Source organism: Prionailurus viverrinus, chromosome A1, assembly GCF_022837055.1.
Source record: "Prionailurus viverrinus isolate Anna chromosome A1, UM_Priviv_1.0, whole genome shotgun sequence".
Lineage (NCBI taxonomy): Eukaryota > Metazoa > Chordata > Mammalia > Carnivora > Felidae > Prionailurus > Prionailurus viverrinus.
In genome coordinates, this window is record NC_062561.1 from 13,813,675 (window position 1) to 13,840,814 (window position 27,140).

Here is a 27,140-nt window from a genome sequence, read left to right on the forward strand (position 1 = left end):
TTTAAATATCACCTGTGTATGTGTCTTTAAAAACAAATACTTATTTCCACTACAATCGATTTAGTAATATTTCTAGTTTGCTTGACAGAAGTGATGTGTTTTCAGTTACAGTCTTCTCACCAGTGGACATCGTTCTCCATAAAAGGAAGAGTGAACCTTAAATTCCCTCCTTCTTTAATTTTTTCTGTTAACTTCTAGGCATTACTATGATTTACTTGGGGAAAAAAATCTTAAATCACCTTCCTCAGATCAAGTCACAAGTGATTCAAAAATTGTTTGAATTACCTTGGTCACACTGTTATCATCGCTGTGATATGAATCTACACAGTGAGGTAGGTGATCTTGCATATGGCCAACCAAGCAAGGGGTTAAACACCTAGGTCCCTGTTGTCCTGAAACCACTGCCAAACAGACAACAGTTAAGCTCAACGGAACCATAGGAAGATGAGCATAGTTGGCAGCAGGCTTCTGAGTCTCCAGAAGGTGCAAGGGTACAAACCAGCATCACAGACATCAATGAAACAAACAGAAGTTGGGTAAGAAGGTACAAACAGGTGTGAGGCTGAACCTGGGCTTTGGTGCATGGGTTCTATATGTTAATGGCTTTATCTGGTGGAAACTTTTGTCCCACTTTGGACTGGCAGCTTCTCGGCTGCCAGGGATAGTGTGCAACCCTTGGGATACTGTGTAAAGCTATACAGATAGGCTTTCTTTTCCTACCTGGCCAAATGGCCACACTATATTAACAGGCCTCTTTTGTAGCAGAGTTCGGCTCCAGAAAGGCAGATTGCAGGAACTCTCCCCTCCTTATTTTACTCTCTGGGTCCCATTCCCTACTCTGATCAGGCCCGACCATTCTGGGTGAATATAAAGGCAAACTTAAACATCATTATAAACCAGGCTAAATTTTAGTTTGACAAATTTGGAGAGTATAGTCAATGTTTTAGGAAATAGGCTTAATATCCTTAACTTTTAAGACAGTACAGAGACAAGTCACACATTGCTCTCTCATTTTTACATCTGTATACCTATGTCTGCATTTATATGTATCTATAGCTTTCAAAACAAGCATTTATTGAGCATCTATGAGGTACCAGGCTCCATCTAAGGTTCAAAGGGCATTTGATTTAGTAGAAGACACAGACATGTTAATAAAAAGGTATTTCCACAGCCAGTGATGAGAGCAACATTGTACAATACCAAGTTACAAACAAATACTCCAAGGTAGGAGGAATTAGATCTAACCTGGAGGTGTAGAAGGCTCCTCAGTGTGATCTTTGACCTGAGTCTTTAAGTTAAACAGAGTTTTCCCTGAAGGTGAGGGTGTAAGAGAACTCTAAGAAGACAAAAAGGTATTCAAAAGTGTAGATGAATGGAGCAATGATAATGTACGCTGGGACTCCAAGTAGTTCAACATAGACGATAGAGTGCAATGCAGGTGGGAGAGGTGGTGAAGGACTTTGTTTGCCAATCTAAGCCTCTGCACTTCTTTCTATAAGCAAAGGATAGCTGTTGAAGTATTAAGCAAGGGTCCAATCTGCAAGCAAAGGATAGCTGTTGAAGTATTAAGCAAGGATCCAATCTGCGGATCAAAATGAGGATTCTGGAGGCAAAGAGGGGGGTAGATAGAATGGGATGTACACTGGGAGGCTAGTTAAACAAGCAATTGTTAAAGCTCCTATGGGAGACGTTGGAGGCCTGACATGATTTTAGACTACAAAAGGGTAGTTTCAAAAAGAAAAGCATTAGACCTTTAAATTTCAAAATCTGTCGGACTAATGCTGAGGACTACATAAGGCTCGGAGAAAGAGAGAAATAGAGAGGCTTCTTCATAAGGAGACAGGAGAAGGGGTGAGGGTTGCATCTATATGCTAAGGCATGCATCGCATGGCATCTAATTGGCAATGATGCCCTTTACCTGGAACTAAAACCTATTACCATGACTTGACTGGAAATAAATGTAGCAATAAATTCTGATGTTGCAGAAAAAGAAATAGAAAGAAAAAAGAAAAACTCATTTTATATAGGTTAATCTTCTATCACTGGGGCTCAGGTCCTGCTGTTTAGTAGCAGGACTAAATCTCTCTGTTCCTGTATCTCTTTAGCTGCAAAGGCTCACGCTTGGCCAGTCTCAGAGGCATGAAGGATATAAACCACCTGCTCAGCTTTCCTATAATTCCTCCAGGGACCAGAATGAGCATCAGATCCTTTTAGAAAATCACAATCTACCAATCTCTTGACCTCAGGAATCCCAAGTCATTGTGTTCTGAACTTCCCTCTCTTGGCTCCAACCTTATAAGTCCAGATGGAAAGAACTACTGTGTTAACTCTCCCCATCTGGACCTGAAAGACCCAACTAGGCCCCCAGCTGCTTGCTGGTCCCCTCAGGATCTGTACTTCAGGAAGCTCATTCTGGATACCGAGTGACGAATTCAAGGGAAACAAGAGCACCAAGCAGGCAAGGGTTGGCTGATGGTGGCTATAACAATGAAGGAAAGAAGATAGATTTGAGAGATGCTTATCAAAATTTTAGGGGCCAATTGAAGGTGGGTGATGAAGGAGAAGGATGATTCGTCAAGGAAAACTTCCAGGCTTTTGATCTGAACAGTTGGGTAGGTGGTGCTTTCATTTACTGAACTAGAGAAACAGGGCATAGAATATTCAATTGTAGACCTTGTGAAGTTGAGGCACCCTTGAGGCCTCTAAATGGAGATGGCTGCTGGTCTGGACATTCATGTTTGGAGGTCAGCAGAAAAATCTGGGGTAAATGATTCTGGTATCACCAGCATATAGATCACAATGCTACCATTCCCCTGGGAGAATGAATTGAATACAAATAACCAGAACTCAGAGGAAAACCCATATTTAAAACATTAGAGAATGAAAGTCTTTGGAGAAGAAAAAGAAATTCTACTGGAAGGGACAAGACCAATCAGGAGGGTAAAACGTATAGAAAAATATAAGGAGCAGTTAACACTGTAAAATGCTGCTGGAAAATAAGATAATAAGTGAAAAGTGTTCACTCATTTTAGGGACATGGAGGCTACTGGTGACCTTGGAGAGAGCAGTTTCAATGAAGCAGTAAGAATAGAATACAGATTAGACAGGAGAAAGAGTGGGAAGAAGAGGAGAGACCAAGTATAGAAATGGATTCACTAAGTTTGCCTGTCAAGGGGAGGAGAGAGAAAGCACAGGTGGAGAGGGACATGTAATGAAGACAGGGTATAACTGAGGCGATGAGGCATAATAATAATAATAATAATAATAATAATGATGATGATGATAATTGGAGAGCAATTCTAAGGAAGCCATGCAAACAAACAGGAACAAATGTGGAACAGACCCTAATAATGGGGCACACGGGACATCAGAGGAAGGGAGCTACTAATGAGCTCGGGTGACTGCAGAGCAAGTACCAACAAGACATGGAAATCAAGAGAGTTGTGTTCAAATTCTTATTTTTTTTAAGTTTATTTTTGAGAAAGATACAGAGAGCAAGCAGGGAGGGGCAGACAGAGAAGGAGACAGAATCCCAGGCAGGCTCCACACTGTCAGCACAGAGCCTGACACAGGGCTGGAACTCAGAAACCCTGAGATCATGACCTGAGCTGAAATCAAGAGTCAGATGCTTAAGCGATCCAGCCGCCCATGCACCCTGTGGAGAGTTGGCTTCAAATTCTTGAGCCGGCACTTGCTAATGTTTCCTTATGTGAAAAGTGGGGATAATCTTTACCTCTTTGAAATGATTCACACAAAAGTGTACTTGCCACAGAGTAAAAATTTAGCACAAATTAGTTTTGTCATTTTTTTCATATTTGCAGACTAACATAAAGGAGCAAGAAGACTTTAACAGTAGGATATAGGTATGTAAGATATCAAAACCTCACATAAGAAAGAATGTATTTTCATATTTAAAATAAACTAAGGCTGATGTCCTACGATAATGTCAATACCTTGTATTTCACACCACATTAAAATTTGTTCTGTCATCTCATTTTAGTCACCAAATAAGTCTACGAGGGAAGTAGGACAAGTATTCTTATCCCTTGTTAAAGATGCAGAAACTGGGGCATGCTGAGGTTAGGGAACAGCCCATCCTCAGTTGTTAGCAGTGGAGGCTGGGTTTGAACTGGTTGCTGGAGTTCAGTGCTTTGTTTAGGAGCCCGTAATATGCAGATAAAAGCTATGCAGTCTCAGTAGCACATCTAGAACAATGTTAAGAGGAAATTATTTGGTACTTACTCTTCAATTTTTAGAAATGAATACTTTAGTTTAAGTTTCATTCAGTTGCATTTCATAGCCCCCTACAACAACTAATTCTCTGGTATCGAATCCTCCTTGCCTGTGAGACTAACCAAGTGCTTTCCTTTAAAGCTGAGGAGACCTGGAAGTAGAGAGATTTAGTATCCCAGCAGCAGGACCCGAGCCCCAGTGATGGTGTGCAGAAAACAATATACTTATCCAAGGATGACACAGCAACCAGAGAGAGGAAACTTGGTTTAAAACATCCAGAAGGGGGGCGCCTGGGTGGCGCAGTCGGTTAAGCGTCCGACTTCAGCCAGGTCACGATCTCGCCGTCCGTGAGTTCGAGCCCCGCGTCAGGCTCTGGGCTGATGGCTCAGAGCCTGGAGCCTGTTTCTGATTCTGTGTCTCCCTCTCTCTCTGTCCCTCCCCCGTTCATGCTCTGTCTCTCTCTGTCCCAAAAATAAATAAACGTTGAAAAAAAAAATTTAAAACATCCAGAAGAAAGGATTTCTAGCGAAACGAAACTGCAGATGGAGACAGCTATCAACCCAAGCTGAAGTACTCCTAGTATTACTACTACTGCTATTACTAGATATGTGTCTACTAGATACATATAGATACCTAGGTATGGAAATTTATATCTAGGCAGAGGCAGCAGTAATAGGACTACCAACAACAGTTAATGGCAGAACACGGGGCAAGTTAATTTCACCGTACTCTCCATCCCCCGAAAAAGACACAAAGGAACACAAATCCATGGTTTGTGGTTTTTTTGTGTGTTTTAAAAAGTGAGACCCAAATAAATAACCTGGAAGATCAAGTGGAAGCCATTACTGAAAAACTTCCATTCAAAGGGCTAGAAATTATGAGAGAAAGCATGAGACTGGCTGGACAGACCTAGGATACATGATGCAAAAATGACAGGGATTCCAGGAAAAAAGTTACAGACTGATGAGAGATGGTAATTATGCACAGAAAAGAAAACTGATGTCCCTGAGTTGATGGAAGATAACAGATCGGAAGGGCTTGCTGAGTTCCAAGCAGGATGCACATTTAACATACTCAAGTAAAATTTCTGAACTTAAGAGAAGCTAAAAACAAAGTATTAGAGAGCCTTGAATTCTCATCTCCACATAACAGAGGAACCCAGAAAATAATAGATTACTATCACCTAATCTAGAGAGAAAAGGAAAGTAACCCAAGAATCCTAAAGTCCCTCAAGATACAACTTACCAGGAGATTAAAGGAAAGATATTTTCCAAAAAGCAGGAATTCAGATAACTCCCACTGAAAAGAATACTGGAAATATACCTACAACCAAACCACAAATTAATAAGAGGAAAGACCTCAAGAAAAGGAAAGATGAAGATAAAAGGGAACAGCAGTGATTTTAACCTTGCAACATGCATACTTAAATTTAAATGGATAATAATGGGGAGTGTTAAATATACCCTAAATAAGGATTCTTAAAAAAAAAAAAAAACCAGTTATGCTGCAAGTGAAAACCTAACAGTTTGGAAAGTAAAATTTGTCTCAACAAAACCAAGGAGGTGGGGTGGTAGTGATGAAAGGGGTAAGGTAAAAGTTTTCTGCTTGTTCCATTTATATGGGGGAGACTAGCATGAGAAAAGTAAAAACATTCTAAAATGCCTGTTGGATTGGGGCAAAAGTCTTGGGGTAATTGGGGGAAATAATTTCTTATTCTCATACAATAATATACAAATAGGCATTTGTGAGTGTTGAGAGATGTATAACTACTAGCTGAATGGAAAACTTCAGGAGAACTTCTAAATTAATGCAAGGGGCAGGGGTGAGAAGGCAATTAATAGTAACATCACCAAGTCACCAAAAAATAAGGAAAAGGAATAAAGAAATCTTAGAATAAATTAACAGTTACCACAGTAAGATAAAAGAATAAAGTATGATAGCGATATGATATAAAAATCTGTAGAAAAATATAAAACACGAATTGAGAGGCAAAAATTCTTATTAAAATATTAACAAATAGACTTCAGCATTGTACCAAAAGAAAACAATTCCCTATGATAAAGTAGTATTTACTCTATGATATCAAGAATTGTTCAAAATCATGTTTGAGCCTTGTGTCAGACTCTGTGCTGACAGCACAGAGCCTGCTTCAGATACTTTATCTACCTCTCTCTGCCCCTTCCCTCCCCTCTCTCTCAAAAATAGACAGTAAAAAAAGAACGAATTGGTTAACCAAGAGATTAAAGAAGAAATAAAAAATTACATGGAGACCAATGAAAATGAAAACATAATAGTCCAAAACCTTTGGGATGCAACAAAGGCAGTCAAAGGAGGGAAATATATAGCAATCCAGGCCTTCCTGAGGAAGGAAGAAATGTCTCAAATACACAACCCATCCTTACATCTAAAGGATCTGTAAAAAGAACAGCAAATAACCCCAAAACCAGCAGAAGAAGTAAATAATAGATTAGAGCAGAAATGAATGATACTGAAATTAAAAAAAAATAGAACAGATCAACAAAATTAGGAGCTGGTTCTTTGAAAGAATTAACAGAATTGATAAACCCCTAGCCAGACCTATCAAAAAGAAAAAGAAAATGACCCAAATACATAAAATCATGAATGAAAGAAGACAGATCACAACCAACACTGCAGAAATATAATTATAAGAGAATATTATCATCAATTATATGCCAAAAAATAGTGCAATGTGGAAGAAATGGATAAATTCCTAGAAACATATAAACTACCAAAACTGAAACAGGAAGAAATGGGAAATTTGAACAGACCCATAACCAGCAAAGAAATTGAATCAATAATAAAAAATCTGCCAACAAACAAGAGTCCTGGGCTTCCCAGGGGAATCCTACCAGACATAATAGAAGAGTTAATTTAAAGAACAGTCAAACTGTTCCAAAAAATAGAAATGGAAGGAATGTGTCCAAACTCATTCTATAAAGCCAGTGTTACCTTGATTCCAAAGACAGACAAAGACCCCACTAAAAAGGAGAAATGCAGGCATCCAAGAAATACATGGATGCAAAAATTGTCAACGAGATACTACCAAATTGAATTCAACAATACATTAAAAGAATACATTATTCACCATTATCAAGTGGGATTTATTCCTGGGCTGTAGGGGTGGTTCAATATCCACGACTCAATCAATGTGATACACCACATTAATAAAAGAAAGGATAAGCATCACATGATCCTCTCAGTACATGCAGAAAAAGCATTTGACAAAATGCAACATTCTTTCTTGATAAAAACCCTCAAGAAAGCAGGGATAGAAGGAACATACCTCAACACCATAAAGGCCATATATGAAAGACCTAAAGCTAATTTCATCTTCAATGGGGAAAAACTGAGAGCTTTCTCTCTAAGGTTAGAAACATGACAGGGATGTCCACTCTCAAATACTGTTGTTCAACATAGTACTGGAAGTCCTAGCTTCAGCAATCAGACAACAACAACAACAACAACAACAACAACAACAACAACAAAATAAAAGGCATACGAATTGCAAGGAAGAAGTCAAACTTTCACTCTTCGCAGACTATGTGATAGTCCACATGAAAAACCCAAAAGACTCCACCAAAAAATTGCTAGAACTGATACACGAATTCAGCAAAGTCACAGGATATAAAATCAATGTACAGAAATCTGTTGTATTTCTTATACATCAATAATGAAGCAGCAGAAAGAGAAATCAAGGAATACAGAAAAGACTCCGAACAGCCAAAGTAATGTTGCAAAAGAAAGGCAAAGCTGGAGGCATCACAATTCTGGACTTCAAGCTGTATTACAAAACTGTAATCATCAAGACAGTATGATACTGGCACAAAAACAGACACATAGATCAATGGGACAGGATAGAGAACCCACAAATGGACCCACCGACGTATGGCCAACTCATCTTCAACAAAGCAGGAAAGAATATCCAGTGGAAAAAAAATCTCTTCAGCAAATGGTGTTGAGCAAACTGCACAGCAATATGCAGAAGAATTAATCTGGACCACTTTCTTACACCATACACAAAAATAAACTCAAAATGGATGAAAAAGCTAAATGTGAGACAGGAAACCATCAAAACCCTAGAGGAGAAAACAGGCAACAACCACTTTGACCTCAGCTGTAGCAACTTCTTACTTGACATGTCTCCAGAGGCAAGGGAAACAAAAGCAAAATTAAACAATTGGTACCTCATCAAGATAAAAACCTTCTGCACAGTGAAGGAGGGAACAATCAGCAAAACTAAAAGGCAACAGGTGGAATGGGAGAAGATATTTGCAAATGACCTATCAGATAAAGGGTTAGTATCTAGAATCTATAAAGAACTTATCAAACTCAACACCCAAAAAACAAGTAATCCAGTGAAATGGGGAAAAGAATAGACAATTTTCCAGAGAAGACTTCCAGACGGCTAACAAACACATGAAAAGATGCCCAACATCACTCATCATCAGGGAAATACAGGTCAAAACCACGATGAGATACGACCCCACACCTGTCACAATGGCTAAAATTAACTCAGTATACGACAAATATTTGAGACGATGCAGAGAAGGGTGAACACTTTTGCGCTGCCGGTAGGAATGCAAACTGGTACAGCCACTCTGGAAAACAATATGGAGGTTCCTCAAAAAATTAAAAAAAGAACTACCCTAAAACCCAGCAATTACACTACTAGATATTTATCCAAAGGATACAAAAATGCTGATTCGAAGGGGCACTTGCACCCCAATGTTTATAGCAGTGCTATCAACAATAGCCAAATTAGGGAAAGAGCCCAAATGTCCATGGATTGATAAATGGATAAAGTAGATGTGACGTATATACACACAATGGAATATTATTCGGTGATCAAAAATAAAATCTTGTCATTTGCAACAACGTGGATGGAACCAGAGTGTATTATGCTAAGCAAAATAAGTCAGTCAGAGAAAGACAAATATATGATTTCACACATTTGTAGAATTTAAGAAACAAAACAGATGTAAACAGAAGGGAAGAAAAAATAAAATAAAATAAAAACAGAGAGGGAGGCAAACCATATGAGACTCAAATATAGAGAACAAGCTGGTTACTGGAGGGGAGGTGGGTGGGGGGATGGGTTATATGGGTGATGGGCATTGAGGAAGACTCTTGTTGGGATGAGCACTAGGTGTTGTACGGAAGTGATGAATTACTGAATTCTACTCCTGAAACCAATAGTACATTGTGTGTTGACTAACTCGAATTAAATAAATAAATAAATAAATAAATAAATAAATAAAGACAGCAAAGATGAATTAATGTCCAAGAATAATGAGGAAAGTCATTTATAAGGAAAATCAAGATGAGGATTTGCCTAACTGGATATAAAAATATATAATAAAGCCATGTAATTAAATAGTATAGTATTGACACAGAAATGGATAAATATATCAGTGGAATAGAAGAAAAAATCCTAAAATACATACTAATATGTTGGAGATTTTAATCTATTATAAAGGTAGTGTTTCGATTCTGTGAAAAAGGTATAGCTTAAACAATGAATAATGTCACATTTATTATCCATCTGAAAGAAATAAAGAAGGACCCCTATCTCATACAATCCTGAAGCAGAATTCTAAATTGGATAAAAAACTTACATGTAAAAATAATAACTCTTTTATAAAAAGGAAAATTCAGGGTTGGGAAGACTTTAAACCAAGTAGAAAGCCCAAAGCTCCAAAGCTCTAAAAGTAAAGACAGATTATATTTAACTAAGTGTGATGGTGACTTCTTTGTGTCAACTTGACCAATGCCCAGATAGCTAGTAAACCATTATTTCTGGATGTGTCTGTGAGGATGTTTCCAGAAGAGATTAGCATTTGAATCCAGTAGACTAACCGAAGATCTGCCCTCACCAGTGTGGGTGGACATGAGCCAATACTTGAGGGTGAGAATAAAACAAAAAGTCAGAGGAAGGGTGAACCCTTTGTTCTTGCCCTGGCATGTTCATCTTTTACTGCCTTTAGACATTGGACCTCCTAGCCTTTCGGCTCAAACACCATTGGCTTTCCTGCAGACAGTAGATCATGGGACTTCTCAGCCTCCATAACATGTGAGTCGATTCCTGTAAGAAATCTGATCTTGTCCCTATCTCTCTCTCTCTCTCTCTCTCTCTCTCTCTCTCTCTCTCTCTCTCTCTTCATCCTATTGGTGCTGTGTCTTGGGGAAATCCTGCACATATATAACAGATTAATATCTTCATTTAACAAAGATCTCACAGAAATTTGTAAAAACATAAAAGGGAAGCAATAAGAATAGACAATTCTCAGAAAGGCAAATTAAATCATTAGTATGCACATGAAAGGAGGTTTAACCTCCATAGAAGTCAGGGAAATATAACTTAACTAACAATCACGTAATTAACAATAATTTAAAATGATGATGATATCTGCTGTTGTTAGGGATCCCATAAAAAGTTACCTTCAAACAAATTGGTAAAAATACAAATTGTTATACTATTTCGGGAAAACAACTGGTATGTCTATTAAAATTTATTTATTTATTTAAAAAAAAATTTTTTTTTCAACGTTTTTTTTTTATTTTTATTTTTTTATCTTTGGGACAGAGAGAGACAGAGCATGAATGGGGGAGGGGCAGAGAGAGAGGGAGACACAGAATCGGAAACAGGCTCCAGGCTCCGAGCCATCAGCCCAGAGCCCGACGCGGGGCTCGAACCCACGGACCGCGAGATCGTGACCTGGCTGAAGCCGGACGCTTAACCGACTGCGCCACCCAGGCGCCCCTGTCTATTAAAATTTAAAATACACATGTGTTAGGTCCAGCAGCAGCAATCCTAGAAAACAAAAATTTCCAGCATATATAAGAATTGATGTTTATGTAACACTGTTTTAGTGGCAAAGATGGGAACAAAGAAAGATCCAACCATTCAGGAATAGCTGAACAACTTGCAGTGCATCTACAATACAGAATACTGTGCAAACCATTGAAAGAATGACTTAGATCTTCACTAATTGATTGGAGGGATGCCCAATATATATAGTCAAATGAGGAAAGCATGGTGAAACTACATATAATAGAAATGTATCATTAAGAAATGATATCATATCTTAAAATGAAAATGACTCTCCGAAAACCCTGGAATATATACCCGAAAACCCTGGTATATATATGTGTATATATATATATATATATATATACACATATATATATATATATATACACATATATATACATACATACATACAGAGAGAGAGAGAGAGCGAGAGAACGTTTATGTATTTCTTACAGTTCCTCTAGCCTCTGCACATGATATTCCCTGCTTGGAATACACTTCCCTCCAATTCTCTCGTTCCCATGCCCACAGTCAGGCTACTTTCTCAGGAAAGCTTCCCTAGTCCCCAAGTTGAGGTTATATCCCCCTCTTATTTGCCTCCTTACGTCTTCTCCCTAAATCACAGATCTCCTGACATGTTATAATAATTAAATTATTTATCTTTCCCACTAATGTATGCTTGTACAAACAGGGGCTGTCTACCTTTTTCACTCCCAGCTTCTGGCATAGCTTCTAACATGTACTAGGGGCTCGAAGCTCAACCAATACTGACTGAATGATCTCAAGGATATAGTCAACACCATTTACTTCATATGTATCTTCCTCTACTTCTCGAGATTGGAGTCTAGAGTCTATTGCAGGGACTATTTATTGAGTGAGTATATGAATAGATGACAGGAGGTATCATAGTTATGATACAAGAAAGATCTAGATACTACCTACAGTAGGCTTAGATAATATTCAAGTTGTAGGCACTTATGGTGTATAAGACAATAGGAGGACTTGTAAGGACTGGGATGCATCATACTTAAGTCTGACTTGAGACAAATTTATTATATCATTTTTCCTCTGTAAATCACTTGAATGTTGAGGGATGAATATACTTAGAACTAGAGCTATTACTGAAGACACAGGTTTACACAACCCTATATAGCCTGTGACAACCCATCCCCACCACCATCTGAAGTTGCTTAGATAAGTCATGGACAATGGACCCAAATCTGTCTAATTTTATTCTCTTTCTTAAATTTGAACTTGGGAATCTGAGAGACTGTGGGGCCAAAGAACATACAAAATCATGGCCAAGCCATTGCTATAGCAGGACGAAGCCAATGACAAACATACCTTGAGAGAACAGAAGTGCCCATGCATAACACAAAGAAGCAGATAAATGGAGCAAGCGTGCAGGGATGACAGATTATTTAGTACCATAGAGATGGAGAAGGCAGCCTCTTTTATCTATCTATCCATTCAAATATTTGCTGAACCTACTAGGATCTCTGTTACCATAGATGTGGAGGATTCAACAGCAGATGAGACAATAAAAGTCTATGCTTTCATGGGGCTTGAAGTCCTACAGAAAGGACTGATAGAAAGTGACTATGATGAAGTTTCACAAATGTTATGATAGGCAAAGTTCAGGATGCTATGGGAACATAAAACTGGGGAACCCAACCTGATCTAGCCCTAGGTCAGACTTTCCAGATCCAGTCCTTTTGTGGCCCAGTTGTATCTTATTTCGTGCCTTTTGATATCTGTGACATTCCTCTTTATCTCTTCAAGAATAAGATCTATTTTTATTTGAACCAGCATACTAAATATCTGATACATTTTGTTCCCCCCATAATCTTTCAAATGCTGTCATTTTAGGAACTGTCCTTTCTTCTCCAGGTGATACAGAATCATTTTGTGGGGACTGATAGAATTGAGAGGGTCTCTGTCTTGGGATCTCAGGCACAAAAATCCTGATAAGGTGAGAGCTGCTGGGACCATTCTTGCCACACTTGGAAAGGGCTTGCCTGAGCATGAAGACACCACAGAGGATAGCAGAGCCAAGAGGCTCTGAAAGAGACAAAGATTCCTGATGACATCTTTTTAAGAGTCTCTAAGTCTTTCTAGTTACATGGGCCAATAAATTCGTTTGTTTCTAAAATTAAATGAGTTGCTTTCCATCATAACTAAAAGCATCCTCATTAATACAGATATTCTGAATAAATTTGTTTCATGCACACATCATCCGTGACCAAGATAGTTTAGTGGGTTTGGGGATGGGGAGGACAAAATTGACTTGTCCTTGTCCTATCTTCCCCTGCTGTTCCCCAGGTTGTAATAACTCATTTGTATAATACTTTATGTGACAGTTCCTCACATGGTTTCCTCTAGCCCTCCTGCTATTTCTGTGAAGCGGGTATTATTATCCCCATTTTGTAGTGGTGTTCCAATGCTGATTAGCTACAAAGTGACTGGTTTGGTATCTGAAATGTCATTCTGGCACCACTCCACATTCCTCTACTCTGATTCCTGCTCCCTCTGAATCCTGTCCCCCATGCCAGTGCCACCGTCATCAGCCTCCAGCTCCAGCCCCAGTCCCTCGAGTTACCAAATGCAAAATGCTCACAGGAAAATTAAGAATTTAATTATCTTTCTTGAAGAATCAGAATCACAGCATAAATTTTATTGCTCAGCTAGAGTTTAATTTTAACATGCAAATTTTTGATAAGTTAATACCATAATCAGATTTTTCAAGAACCTTAAATCATGCCAAATTTTTCTCTTTTTTTTTTTGATGCAGTGGATAAATGCATATTTTTTGAAATTTGGCAAAAATATCTGGAAATAGTTACAGCAACAACACACATAGGTACCCATCAAATGATAGGAATACCATTTCTATCCAGATTCTTTCTTCTCTTAAATATACCAGAGTCCTCAGCAAAAAATAAAACACAGAAAACTGCAGCTATGTACTTTTTAAATTAAAAATATCCTGTACTTCTATGAGATTGGTCCTTAAAGCTTTAATTTGAACGTCCGACTTTGGCTCAGGTCATGATCTCACAGCTCATGAGTTCGACCCCCACGTCAGGCTCTGTGCTGACAGCTCGGAGCCTGGAGCCTGCTTCGGATTCTGTGCCTTCCTCTCTCTCTGCCACAACCCACTCACGTTCTGTCTCTGTCTCTCTCAAAAATAAATAAACATTAAAAAAAATTAAAGTATAAGTATTCCCATTTGTTGCCTGGAAGGTGGACTGGTATCATTTATCAAGTCTTAACATTTGTGTTCATGAACCAGAATTTCTTCATTAAAATATTAGTATAGGAAGCGAAAGAAACAATTCTAGAATTTTTTTTCCAAGGCCATTCAGAAACCCTATTTTTTTGGTTCTTATAAGATAAATCTATTTAAGGATTTTTCTGAACTTCTATCTCACACAAAGATTAAGCGTGAAATAATATACTGAGACAGTAGACTCAATTCTGTGTGCAAAGTAACTGTCTATGCAATATGATATTGAAGATTCCCCATCTCTCAAAATTGAAATCACTTAATCTTGCTGAGAGCAGGCACTTTTGTACCTCCTTGCGTTATCACTGTCAACTGATAACAACTGCTAATCTGGTCATGGATTAACAAATCAGATATCCTATTAGCATGGAACACTAAAGGAATGGAACAGAGAATCAATGAGTTTCGATAGAAGAGTAGAAGAGACAGGAAGAAAGTTCAGGAGCTTTGGGGCAGCCAGGGAGCCTCAGGAAAGTTCTGTGACACTAGACCCCTGTGAGGAGGAATGGGCTCCAAGGAGTGAGTATTAGAAGGACCTAAAGAGGGGGCGCCTGGGTGGCACAGTCGGTTAAGCGTCCGACTTCAGCCAGGTCACGATCTCGCAGTCCGGGAGTTCGAGCCCTGCATCAGGCTCTGGGCTGATGGCTCAGAGCCTGGAGCCTGTTTCCGATTCTGTGTCTCCCTCTCTCTCTGCCCCTCCCCCGTTCATGCTCTGTCTCTCTCTGTCCCAAAAATAAATAAACGTTGAAAAAAAAATTAAAAAAAAAAAAAAGGACCTAAAGAGAAACCCATGAGAAATTTCACTAGCTTCACATTTTAGACCATATAATTCTATTTAGTGGCATTTTCAAAATGTATATCAGGCTCAAGAAGACATTGAAAACAGACCCTGGAACTAAGGGGGTTGGGGGGTGAGATTATTCCCTTAATTAGGCTCATGGAGATAGCTGGCTGACTATGGCAATGCAATGTAATTTATTCTTTTCTCCATTCTCTCATATGCACACTCTGCTGCACCTTACTGAACAAGCTAAAAATTCAAGAAATAAATACATTCATTAATGATTTAGTATAACCCAAAAGGAGAGGAAAGCTGCCAGAGTCACTCCGCAGATCTCCCGCTTTGCCAGAAATGATTACTGTGGTGCAGGACTGACAGCATGAACCCGCCTGTGGGGGGCCAGGGCTCCCGGGGCTGTGGCTGCTGTTGGCAGCTGCTGCTGTTGGAGTCATGCTGGAGGAGCTGCCTCTCTGGCCTTAGAATTGGCACACCCCTGGTGACTGAGAAAAGAGACACTTCAATGTATTCATGTTAAGGGTTCTTCCTTCTTCCCCTTCATTATGCGGCAAGAGAAGTTCTAGTAAAATTCAAGACATCAGCTTAGAATATGTTAATGCTCATAAATTAAATTGCTCACAGAAGGTGATCAATTTTTAATGTTTACACTCAAGATGTTCTTTTTAATTAACACTTAGCTACATTTGTACTCTCGGTTCACCTCAGAAAATGTCTGAACTTGCAGAGAACTGCAATAAGTTGTAAGACATCAAACTGCAGTAATTTTCAAAGTTGCACCCTTCAACTAAAGAAAAAGGGCTGAGGTTCAGAGGATTGACAGCATAAAGAGACCTAACTTACTCTTCGGAAGTAGTTGGAAGCTGCTCGGTGTGCATAGGTATTTTTGGAAAGTCACCTATATTTCTCATATTGAGGTGGAAATTGCCCATCCGTAAAAGCCAATGATACGTTCTGAGGCACATATGTGAAAACAAAAAGTGACTTCCAAATTTAATGAGCAAAAGCTCATTAATTAAGAATCCACTGATTTATACTTCGTGTTAATTGATCACTTGTTAGCCATATACGACTATAAAAAGCAGATTGTTTGCTAGCTGCGTAACCTTTAGAAATTCATCTACTCATCAGTAAAAATGCGAATAATACCTACATGATGGTTTCTTATGAAATAACCCATGTGAAGTGCTTACCAGTGCCTTGTGTAGATTAGATACTAAATAAATATTCGTTTCTTTCCTGTGTATAATACCATACTTATTTGCATTGTGCTTCTTAGTACTTTCTCTTCAAAAGTGGGAATTAGAGTGTGTCAGAAAATACATATCTATCTCACTGTGGGGAATATTGCTTCTGGTAGTCTGGGGTCCTGCTCCAAGATAGGGACAATTCAGGGAAGCAGACCCAGGGCTTTGAAGTATTCAGCAAAGGGAAAAAGTATTATGTGTCATTTAAAGAAAACCTAGTCTCAGTAAAAACAGAAATTCGTGGGCCGTGAGGGTCAGAATGGCTTTTATGGTGGTGGCAATGCCAATTCTATAGGAAAGGAGAGCAGAAGAGTATAAAGAGAATAAAAGAATAATTTTTAAAAAATATAGTGGAGTCTTCTCATCCTTACATTCTCTCTGAATTGCAGCTTTTTAAGGATCGGTAAGAGTATCTCTCCTGGAGAGATTTCCATGTTTGTCCTAGTTTTCTGGGAGAGGAAATTTCAGGCTTTGAGAAGATAGTAACAAAGAAGAATTGGCACCAAAAAGGGTGGGTGGGGCCAAGACATATTTTGCAGACTGATGAAAGTGTGATTTTTGGCAAAATGGATGGAAATTGTCATCTTCACATATGCTCAAACGAGCTGTTGGGTTGGTAAGATACTAAATTATAAATGTATAATTTTTACTACTGGTGCACTAACCTGTATAGGAAGTTCTCGAGATATATATTTTGGATAAACATCCTAACGTGTGAGTTTCTTCATCTATAAATAGCTACTGCCTATATATTCCAAATATTCACACAAGTCTTACTTTCAGATATCTGTGGAAACTCTTGGTATGTGACTTACTCACATTATTATTTAAACCCATAAAAAATCAGTGATGCACTAGACAGGACAATAAGACTATACACCCTCATCATACTTAAAACCAGAGCTGTGACAGAGCTTCCTGAGTCACTATTTCTGGAATAGCCACTATAATGTGCCACGAGTTGAACTAGAAAAAGTCTTCTAAGCTAGCCAGAATTACTCTTCTTGTATTTTACCCAATTTCCCCCAAACTTTCTAAGTATTCCAATGTTAAAAAAAAACATTCTTAGAACAAAGGGCACCTGGGTGGCTCAGTCGATTAAGCATCTGACTCTTGATTTTGGCTCAGGTCATGATCTCACGGTTTGTAAAGTCAAGCCCTGTGCCGGACTCTGTGCTGACAGTGAGAAACCTGCTTGGGATTCTCTCTCTCCCTCTGCCCCTCCCCCACTCTCTCTCAAAATAAATAAATCAACTTAACTAAAATCTTTATAAAAAATTCTTACAGCAGAACAGAATATAGCTATCTGAAGTTCTATTTTCTGAAGTAGATGGTTCGAGAGTGGTAAGAAAGTAAGGCACAAAAAAAAAAAAAAGACTTCAGTGACTTTTTTGCAAGCCTGCCAATATATTTTAAATCTGGATATTTGTGGCAGGATGATACCTTACAAACCAGGATCTTAGGCCAGTAAAAATCCTTTTGGCTTAGAACTTTTAGAGGTTCACCCAGTCTGAATTAACACCCAACATTCCTTGAAATTTTTATTTTTTATTTTGTTAAGCTATTTCAGATTTACTTTCTACCAAGTTTGAGTCACTAAAAACCAAACTGGATAGCTACACTATCTAACCCCTAGAAGAACAGGAGCTGAAGTGTAAAATAAGAACCTTGATCAATGCTTGGTAACATTGCTGCACAATAGATTCAGCTAAGTAGCTTTCAAAAACATACAATACCCATGTCCCACACAGGTTATGTCCTGGTATGAGTAATTTTAACAACTCTACCCAGCTGAGTTTAATGTTCAGACAGAATTAAAAAACACTGCTTCTGCTACAGTCTTTTTTTTTTTTTTAGGATAGAAAAGAGCCCTTCAAAGCGCTTTGTCCACCACTGTTCCCTGCATATGAAAGTGGTCAATAACTGTTAGATTCTCAACTGTTTCAACTCACCAGGGGTTGGAAAACTTTTTATGTAATAGGTCAGATAGTAAATGTCTCAGGTTTTGCAGGCTGTAAGGTCTCTACCACGACTACTTAACTCTGCTGGTCTCCACCTCCACGACTGGATCCTGGCACTCTAGTGCATAACCAGCCATAGACCAGAGGAGACATATGGACCTGGCTGCATCCCAGTAAAACTTTATTTACAGAAACACGTGGCAGGATGGATTTGGCTCGCTGGCTACTGGCCATAGTTTGCCAAACCCTGCAGTATATCACTTCACGATTCAACTCTTGCAGCCTTTTGCAATTTTACTGTTGTAGCTTTATTATATAGATTTAAATTATTTGTGATTATAAAAATATTGCCGTGGAGTAGATAACTAAGCAACTATTATACAGGATTATTAAAGAAATTGCATAAATGAGAATGACCAAAATAATAACCTCTGCACTTTTTATCAGATTACCATCTCTATGATGTCAGTTATTAGTGAATTTCATTACATTCTATCTAGGCTGGCTAATATAACTTTGTAAACGATGCCTACTAGGTACAAAGTGATTAAATAGGAATTCCCTAGTGCTACTACTAGAAGAAAAGAACTGTGTAATTGTTTCTACAGAAAGTAGCATCATGGTTAATGGTAGGAAATACTTGGTACATACAGGGTCCTTTTCCTTTCCAGGAAGGACATTGCCTATCAGTTATAGGTAAGCCTAGATGTGGGCTGGCAATGTTTCCTGATACCGTTAGTAGACAAAATGAAATCTATGTGACATTCTTAGCCCAATAGGAGATGTTTTTTCCAGCGTAGACAATAAGCAGGAAATTATTCTCCCCTCCAAGGGTATGAACACCCTTCCCATCACAACAGTGAAGGGTGTGCTGATCTTGCAAAGGGGACAGAGGACCACGTGGTCATGTTAGAGATGTAGAGAACTGCAGCAAGCCACATCTGAACCAAAGCATATAGCTGGCATTTCACACAGTCATGGGATGAGAGCAAAGAGTCCCATAGAAATCAATTGATAAACATTCTGTAATTAAAGACTATAATTTGGGCTCAAGCAAAAGGAAATAGTAAAAAACTTTCTATCATTTATATAAAATAAAGCCTGAAGCAGAGATCTTTGGGCAACTGGTAGGGGACTAGAGAAATGTGGAGCACACAAAAAGTGATCCACATTGGACCACAACTTTTTCCTCAGCCACACTCTCATGGCGCTAGGACCCTGGGCAACCTTGGTTCTCCTCCATGTGGCTTCTCATCCTCCAGTATACTGGACCAGTTTCCTTGCATGGTGGTCTTTGGAAATATTCTAAGACAGCAAAACCCAAAGCTGCAAGGCTTTTGAGGCCTAAGATCTAGACTTTGCAAACCACTTTACCCACATTCTACTGATCAAACCAAGATTCAAGGATTAGGAAAAGAGACTCTACTTCTTGAGAAGCAGCTCTACAAAACATTGAGGACATCTTTTCCATCTGCCACTCCCGGTGGAGTTGTAGCTTTATTTAATACATTCGTCTGTTCCTTCATCAAACCCTGAGTTAAGCTCTTCGAATTATTATGGATAGCAGACCCAGATGGCCTCTCTGACACCATCGAAAGATTCTGACTCCCACAGTGGCCAAAACGGATAAGAAGTTGGCTTACTAAAATTCTGTCACAGAAGCTGACTTCTGTCTAAGAGTGCATCTCATACAATTACCCCCACTTCATACTTGATTTTGTAGAACCCTAATATTAAAAGAAAAGAAAGGATTTTAGATCTCATTTAATTCCAGAGTAAGCAAGATTTCAATTCAGAAAAAAAAATGTAACTTTTATTCTATTAAAATAAGAGATAGAGGGGTGCCTGGGTGGCTCAGTCGGTTAAGCGGCCGACTTCGGCTCAGGTCATGATCTCGCAGTCCGTGAGTTCGAGCCCTGCGTCAGGCTCTGGGCTGACAGCTCAGAGCCTGGAGCCTGTTTCAGATTCTGTGTCTCCGTCTCTCTGACCCTCCCCCGTTCATGCTCTGTCTCTCTCTGTCTCAAAAATAAATAAACGTTAAAAATAAATAAATAAATAAATAAATAAATAAATAAATAAATAAATAAATAAATAAAATAAGAGGCCCATGGCGGAAAATTATATTTTTCTGCAACTATGCTATTTGTTTTTTGGGGCTTTTGGGGGGAACAATACACTGCAGTATATTTTGCTCACTGAAGGTTTACTATCTGGTTATAATTAAGAAGAAGCAAAGTGAGGCAGGCCACATGACCAATGCCCTGATTTTCTATATGAGAAAATAGAAACAGGGAAGCTAAGGGTTTCACACAAGGTCACAGAGTCAGCCAATGGCTGAACTGATGCCATAAGACAAAGCTTGCCACTTTCAAAACATTTTCCCAGTTACTTGGATTCAGGAAAAGTATACTAGTGTTAATCTTTAAGCCTTGCTGCCCTGGCAAGATCAGGGATCAGCACTTTTTTTTTTTTTTTTTCTGTAAAGGCCAGGTAATAATTATTTTAGGCTTTTCAGGCCTTTTGTCACAACTAGCCAATTCTGTTGTTATGACACAAAAGTAGGTACAATTAATACATTAAAAGATGAACATTCCTGTTACCTAATAAAACTTTATAAAAAAACAAAACAAAACAAAACAAAACAAAACAGGCAGCAGGCCAGGTTTGGCCCACGGGCCATAGTTTGTCAACCCCTGTGCCTGATTTAAAGTTTAAATTACTGGGATGCCTGGGTAGCTAAGTCAGTTAAGCATCCCACTCTTGATTTCAGCTCAGGTCATGTTCTCACAGTTTGTGAGTCCAAGCCCCACATCTTGCTCTGCACCAACAGCACACAGCCTGCTTGGAAATCTCTCTCTCTCTCTCTCTCTCTCTCTCTCTCTCTCTCTCCCCATCTCTCTTTCTGCCCCTTCCCTGCTTATGTTCTCTCTCTCTCCAAAATAAATAAATAAACTTAAAAAAAATGAAGTTTAGACTAAGACTCACTCCCATTCTTCACCCCTTCCTACATTCATACTCTTGTCATGTCTTCATTGTAGGAGGGTTTATAAGCCCTTTACTTTGAGCTTGAATGTATATTGTGGGTTAAACTGTGGCCTCTCTCCTGCCCCAACAAAAAAATTCATGTGTTGAAGTTCTAACTCCCAATATATCAGAATGTGACTTTATTTGCAGATAGGGTCTTTAAAGAGGTAATCAAGTTAAAATGATTGGGTGAGCCCTACTCTAATATGATTAGTATCCTTATAAAAAGGGGAAATTTGAAGACAGACATGTGAACAAGGAGAACACTTTTTGAGTATAAAGATGGTTTTCTGCAAGCCAAGGACAGAGGCCTGGAACAAAATTTCCCTAACGGCCTTCAGAAGGAATCAACCCAAGCCAACACCTTGATTTGGCACTTTTGGCCTCCAGAACTGTGAGAAAATAAATTGCCATTGTTTTAAGATGCCTAGTCTCTGATACTTTGTTACAGAAGCCCTAGCAAACTAATATGCCATGTTACTTGCTCTGACCAGTGACGCATGGCTGCAAGTAGGTGTGAGCCAGTCCCCAGTTTAGACCTTAAAAAACTTCACACCTTTCCACTTGCCTTCTCATGGCTCTTCCACTGATATGTGAAAAATATGCTCCGAAGCTGTCCTGCTGGTATAAGGAGCATGAAAGACACTTGAAGCAGAGCCACTCCAGCCAAGCCCAACCTCCAGCTGACGTGCAGACACAGGCAACGATAAGTTATCTTCGTTAAGCCACTGAGTCATAGTTAATTGATTCAAAGTTTAAATTAAACATTAGATAAATTCTCCCAAATAAGACTGTTAACATCCAATACAAGACTATGACTTTTCTTTCCTACCTGTGTTTTGCTGATTCCATGGAAAATTTAAGTCAACAACTCAAAACATTGCTCACCCCCTTCACCCCCACACCCATTCCTTTTCTCCTCCGGGGAAAATAGCAATGAAAGAGCACTTGAATGGGTTAAGAATCTACTTGCCTGATTTCTTTGAACTCAAGGGAGCAAAATTGCCCTGTAGACCCAGTCTTAATATTGGCAGCTACAAAGTTTACACCTCCTGGGGCGCCTGGGTGGCTCAGTTGATTAAGCATCTGACTTTGGCTCCGGTCATGATCTCTTGGTCCTTGAGTTTGAGCCCCACATTGGGCTCTGTGCTGACAGCTCAGAGCCTGGAGCCTATTTCAGATCCCGTGTCTCCTTCTCTTTCTGCCCCTCCCGTGCTCATGCTCTGTCTCTGTCTCTCTTAAAAAATATATATTAAAATTTTTTTGCTTTTCAGTTTACACTTCTTCACCAATCTCACTTTATCAACCAGGTTGTTTCTTTTTCTTTTTTTCACCAGCTTTATGGATATATGATTGAAAAATAAAAATTGTATACAGTTAAGGGGTACAGCATGCTGATTTTGATAAGGGCTGTTTAAGAAATGTGTCTATAAAGAGGTATTTTGTTATTGTTAACTGAGTAATGCAATCCATTTAAAACACATGGAATTAGTAAATATTCTTTGAACAGATAGACAGTTGATTCTTAACCTTTCTAGTACTTTCAGTCTTTGGAATGTTGTCTAACCCTTTTGGTCTTAGTTTTTGCTGAATAGGATGAAATTAGACTAATCGATGTGTTAGTTTTCTAGGGTAGCGTGGTACTACAACTTGGGTGGCCTAACACAACAAAAACGGATTGTCTCACAGTTCAGAAGTTTGGAAGTGCAAAATCAAGGTGTTGGCAGAGCCGTGCTCCTTCTGAAACTCTTAGAGATTCACTCTTGGGGTCTTTTGGCTTACAGCTGCTTCAATCTCTGCCTCTGTCTTCACGGAGCTGCCTTCTCCCATGGATCTCTCTCCCCTTCTTGGAAGGACACCAGTCATGTAGGATGAAGGGTCCACTACTGCAGCAGAACCTCATCTGACCTTTTATACAGAAGAATCAACCAGAAAATAGTTTAAAACAGAATGGCTGGGGCACCTGGGTGGCTCAGTCGGTTGAGCGTCCGACTTCGGCTCAGGTCATGATCTCGAGGTCACGTGACATTGGGCCCCGCATCGGGCTCTGTGCTGACAGCTCAGAGGCTGGAGCCTGCTTCGGATTCTGTGTCTCCCCCTCTCTCTGCCCCTAACGCACTCACATTCTGTCTCTGTCTCTCTCAAAAATAAATAAACATTTAACAACAACAACAACAAAACAGAACTGTCTTGTTGAAGAAACAGTAGGCAGCCCCTAAACCTGTCCATTCACCACCAGTTCCCCTTTCGAAACTCACATCTCCAGTGGCGCCTCAGAAAGCCTGAATCACAGTCTGTAAAATCACTGGCCTATGTAAACTCCGGCTTTGTATGAGTTTTCTCAGAAATATAAAATATTCTACAAGAGTAAATTTTCTCTCAATAATTGTGTTCAGTGAACTTTTCCTATCAGAAAATCAAATTTCATGCCCCTAAAAACAGTTACTCTATAAGTGATTAATTTTTTTCTAAGAAACCACATTATCTTAATTTTTTTTCATCTAGTTTCTACATATACCTGTTTGATTTAACTGTGCAGAAAGAGTTAACCTAGCAGGCTTGGGATATTTAAACACAGCACCTCCCAAAGAAATAACTGGTCCCTGACCAGTTCCCGAGAGATGATGTCTAAGTCCTTGAAATATCCTGCCCGACAAGTGTCTGTATGGCTACAGCCTTGGCATTTGTTACATGATTGACGTTAATGGTGTGATTTATGGTGGGGGTCTTGCACCATGTTGAATCAGTATGACCTCTGGAGGGGCTGGAGACTGAACAGGGCCAGTCACATGGGGGCTCCATGTCTATGTGATCAACCCTGGACACGAAGATTTAGTGAACTCCCCTGCTTGCCAATACCCTGTGTGTACAGCCATACATGATTACAAGGAGAATTAAGCGCTATTTACATGACCCTCCTGGCAAAGGTCAGCTGGAAGTTTATTCCAGGACTCTCCTCGACTCCACTCTATGAGCCGTTTGCCTTTGTTCACTTTAATCTGTATCCTTTGCCTATAGTGAACCATAACTATGAGTATACAGCTTTTCCAGGCTTTGTGAGTCCTTCTACAAATCATTGAACATGAGAGTGGTCTTGGGGACCCCTGAAGACATAACTCTTTAAGCAAATATATCTCATTGGGAAATGTAAGGCTGTAATTAGTAACTTCTCTGCAGAATATATATGTGTGATAATTTGACAGTGCTGTGCTGTACATTACATTTGTTTGTGTGTAACATGTATGTGAAACGTTCCCAAGCTGCACGTAAGTGGTCATTGAAACCGGTGAGAGCTCAGGCCAGGCCCCGCATTCTTATAAAAGGATATCAACATTACTACTGGCTCATCCTGTCTTTACAGGGTGTGATCTGTCCTTAAGCAGTCACACAGAGAACTTGTCCTCCAAGCTCTTGCAAAACCAGAATGATGGCTGAAGCATTTACTAGCAATAAGACTGGAAGAAAATCCCATAACCTCTGATCCTTAGTCTCCTGTTTGTAAGCAGAAAAACAGTAAATAATCACACTGAATTATTGTCAAGCTTAACAAAGATAAGGTACATGTGACTGAATAAAAATAACAGAGGATGGCTCTTTGCCACTAACCTTGCTAAAGAGGGTCTTGTCTTTCTATCACATTTTCTTTCCCTTCCTTGTCTTCCAAGGAGGATTCTGCCTTTGCCAGGTTCATTATTTGGAATTTGATGTGCAGAATCAGAAAAGAGGGCAAAGATAGAAAGAGAAGAGGTACATAGACTGAGGCTGGGGAGTAAGTTTTTCAGGAAGACTTTTGGAAACATAGGTCTGACAGGTGCTGCAGAAGGGAAGAAAGTGGATGGGTGATAGAGGGTTTTTTTAAAGGAGTGTTGAAGCTTCTTCATAATACTTGCAGATCACAGGTATAAACCTGAGAAAGCTCAAACAGTTTGCTGCCCAAGTTAAATAAAAACCATAGAAATGATACAGAAGACTGCTTGAAGAATAGATGTCCAACCTTTCTGTCAGAACATATAAAACTTCATAATCTGGTACTTGTCTCATTCCTCAGAAATTCTTTCACTGAGTTCCACTTGAGCTGTATGTCCTTAACTCATATCATGGGGTAATAGACTCAAAACTGTATTGTACCTGGGGACATTTTTCAAATGTGATGTCATACTCCAGAAACTTCCCTCAGAACCTAGTACCAGAAAGATTTGTTTCTCTAAAGATCTAATCTGTTTCTCCCTTCTGACACTGATAAGCACATCATTATGGCTATCCTTATGATCAGAGTCAAATTTCTAGTCCAATTTTTACAATGCCCTAACCTCTGATATTTATTTGCATTTGAACTGCTTTCATCATCCTTGCATGAATGACCAAATCATGCTGTTGGGAACAGAGAAGGATAATACCACCAGAACAGGAAGAGTTTGAGGTTGTTAGGAAAAGACATGGAAGTTAACAGACTTCCTTTATGTGTGTGTGGGAGAGGACATCAGTGGAAATAGCCTTAAGACAGGCAAAAGTAAATCAACATGCATTTAGGAGCTCCAATAAGCCAACAAGAATAGGGGAGTTTGATGGAGCTTTAAGAGTCAAGCTAAATGAAAGAAGCTTCTTATGAAACTTGACCCAGCTTAAAAGATCCGAGCAATAAAAACAAGCACAGTGTTATGGTTTTAGGATCTATGCAAAGAATTCAGTTCATAATCAGGTGGCTGCAAAGTGCACAGTTTTGATTTTTAAATACCAGTGGATTGAACCTTGGAGTCCCCCTGGAAAAGACTAAGTGTGCTTAAGGATTTAGAGAGGTTTAACCAGCTGGGGGTGAAAAAGTTTGCAACTGAACAATCTAGGCAGTTATGTCAAGTACTGTGCCATGCAGAGTACCCATAATTTATCTCTGTGATTATAATATCAACCCTAGAACTTGATTTTAAAAAAGAATCTTCTTGAACCGTTATAGACTCCAGGAGGCAACACAACGGGACTTTTCTTTGAAGGTCTTTTTGGTGGTTTCATGAACAAAGTCCAGCATGTTTGTGTCAGACACACAGAATCACACCCAAGAAGAACCTTACAAATCATCTAGCCCTACTCCCTCATTCTACAGGTTTAAAACTAAAATTCACAAAGGCCAGAATCAGGCAGTTCAGCTAATGGCAAAAAGCTGAGGCCTTTGGATTCCAGCACAAACTCCCTGTTCTGTGAGAACAACATCAGTCTATATTCTGCCCAAAACTTTACCAATGCAAGCTCTACAGATAAATTTGAAGCTATTTCTGGCTCAGAAACAAAGACTTACAGCTCTACTCTTCCTCATAGGGTACAACAGGTCACATTTGCCTTATTGTCTTATAAATTATTCCTATTTTAACTCGTCTAGCTTTCAGATTCCAGTATAATTTGCATATTCCATAAAATTCCCAAGTGACTTTACTGAGCATATGTGTTGACAATGTAGACAAATTTCATCTTATTACTTGTTACTACATGTCTTTCTTTATGAATCTCCTCTGTCTTTTATGACTCAAGACTTCCTTTCTAAATCTCCCTGGACCAATATGCCTCTATTTTCACTAAGGTTTGGTTAGCTCTTTCAAATTCAAAAATACAATCTGTAAGTATAAGTCTTTTCTTCAGCAGGATAGTCATACTTTGTAGTTTCTTGGTAACTTACAATTTCCCTTCAGTGTCCTTCATCCCAGGATATTTGTAGAAAGTCTTATTTGTCCTTATTTTCATTCTGTAAGTATCTCTGCTTCCTATGGAGCAT

At 39.1% G+C, this 27,140-nt stretch overlaps 1 long non-coding RNA gene across 1 annotated transcript in view; it reads right to left on the reverse strand.

The window, feature by feature from the left end:
• Nucleotides 1-27,140, reverse strand: part of LOC125168196 (uncharacterized) — a 46,485-nt gene extending 19,345 nt beyond the window's left edge. Inside the window, exon 1 of the long non-coding RNA XR_007153121.1 lies at nt 27,045-27,140. This is a non-coding gene — a long non-coding RNA (uncharacterized LOC125168196). The remainder of the gene's footprint in view (nt 1-27,044) is intronic.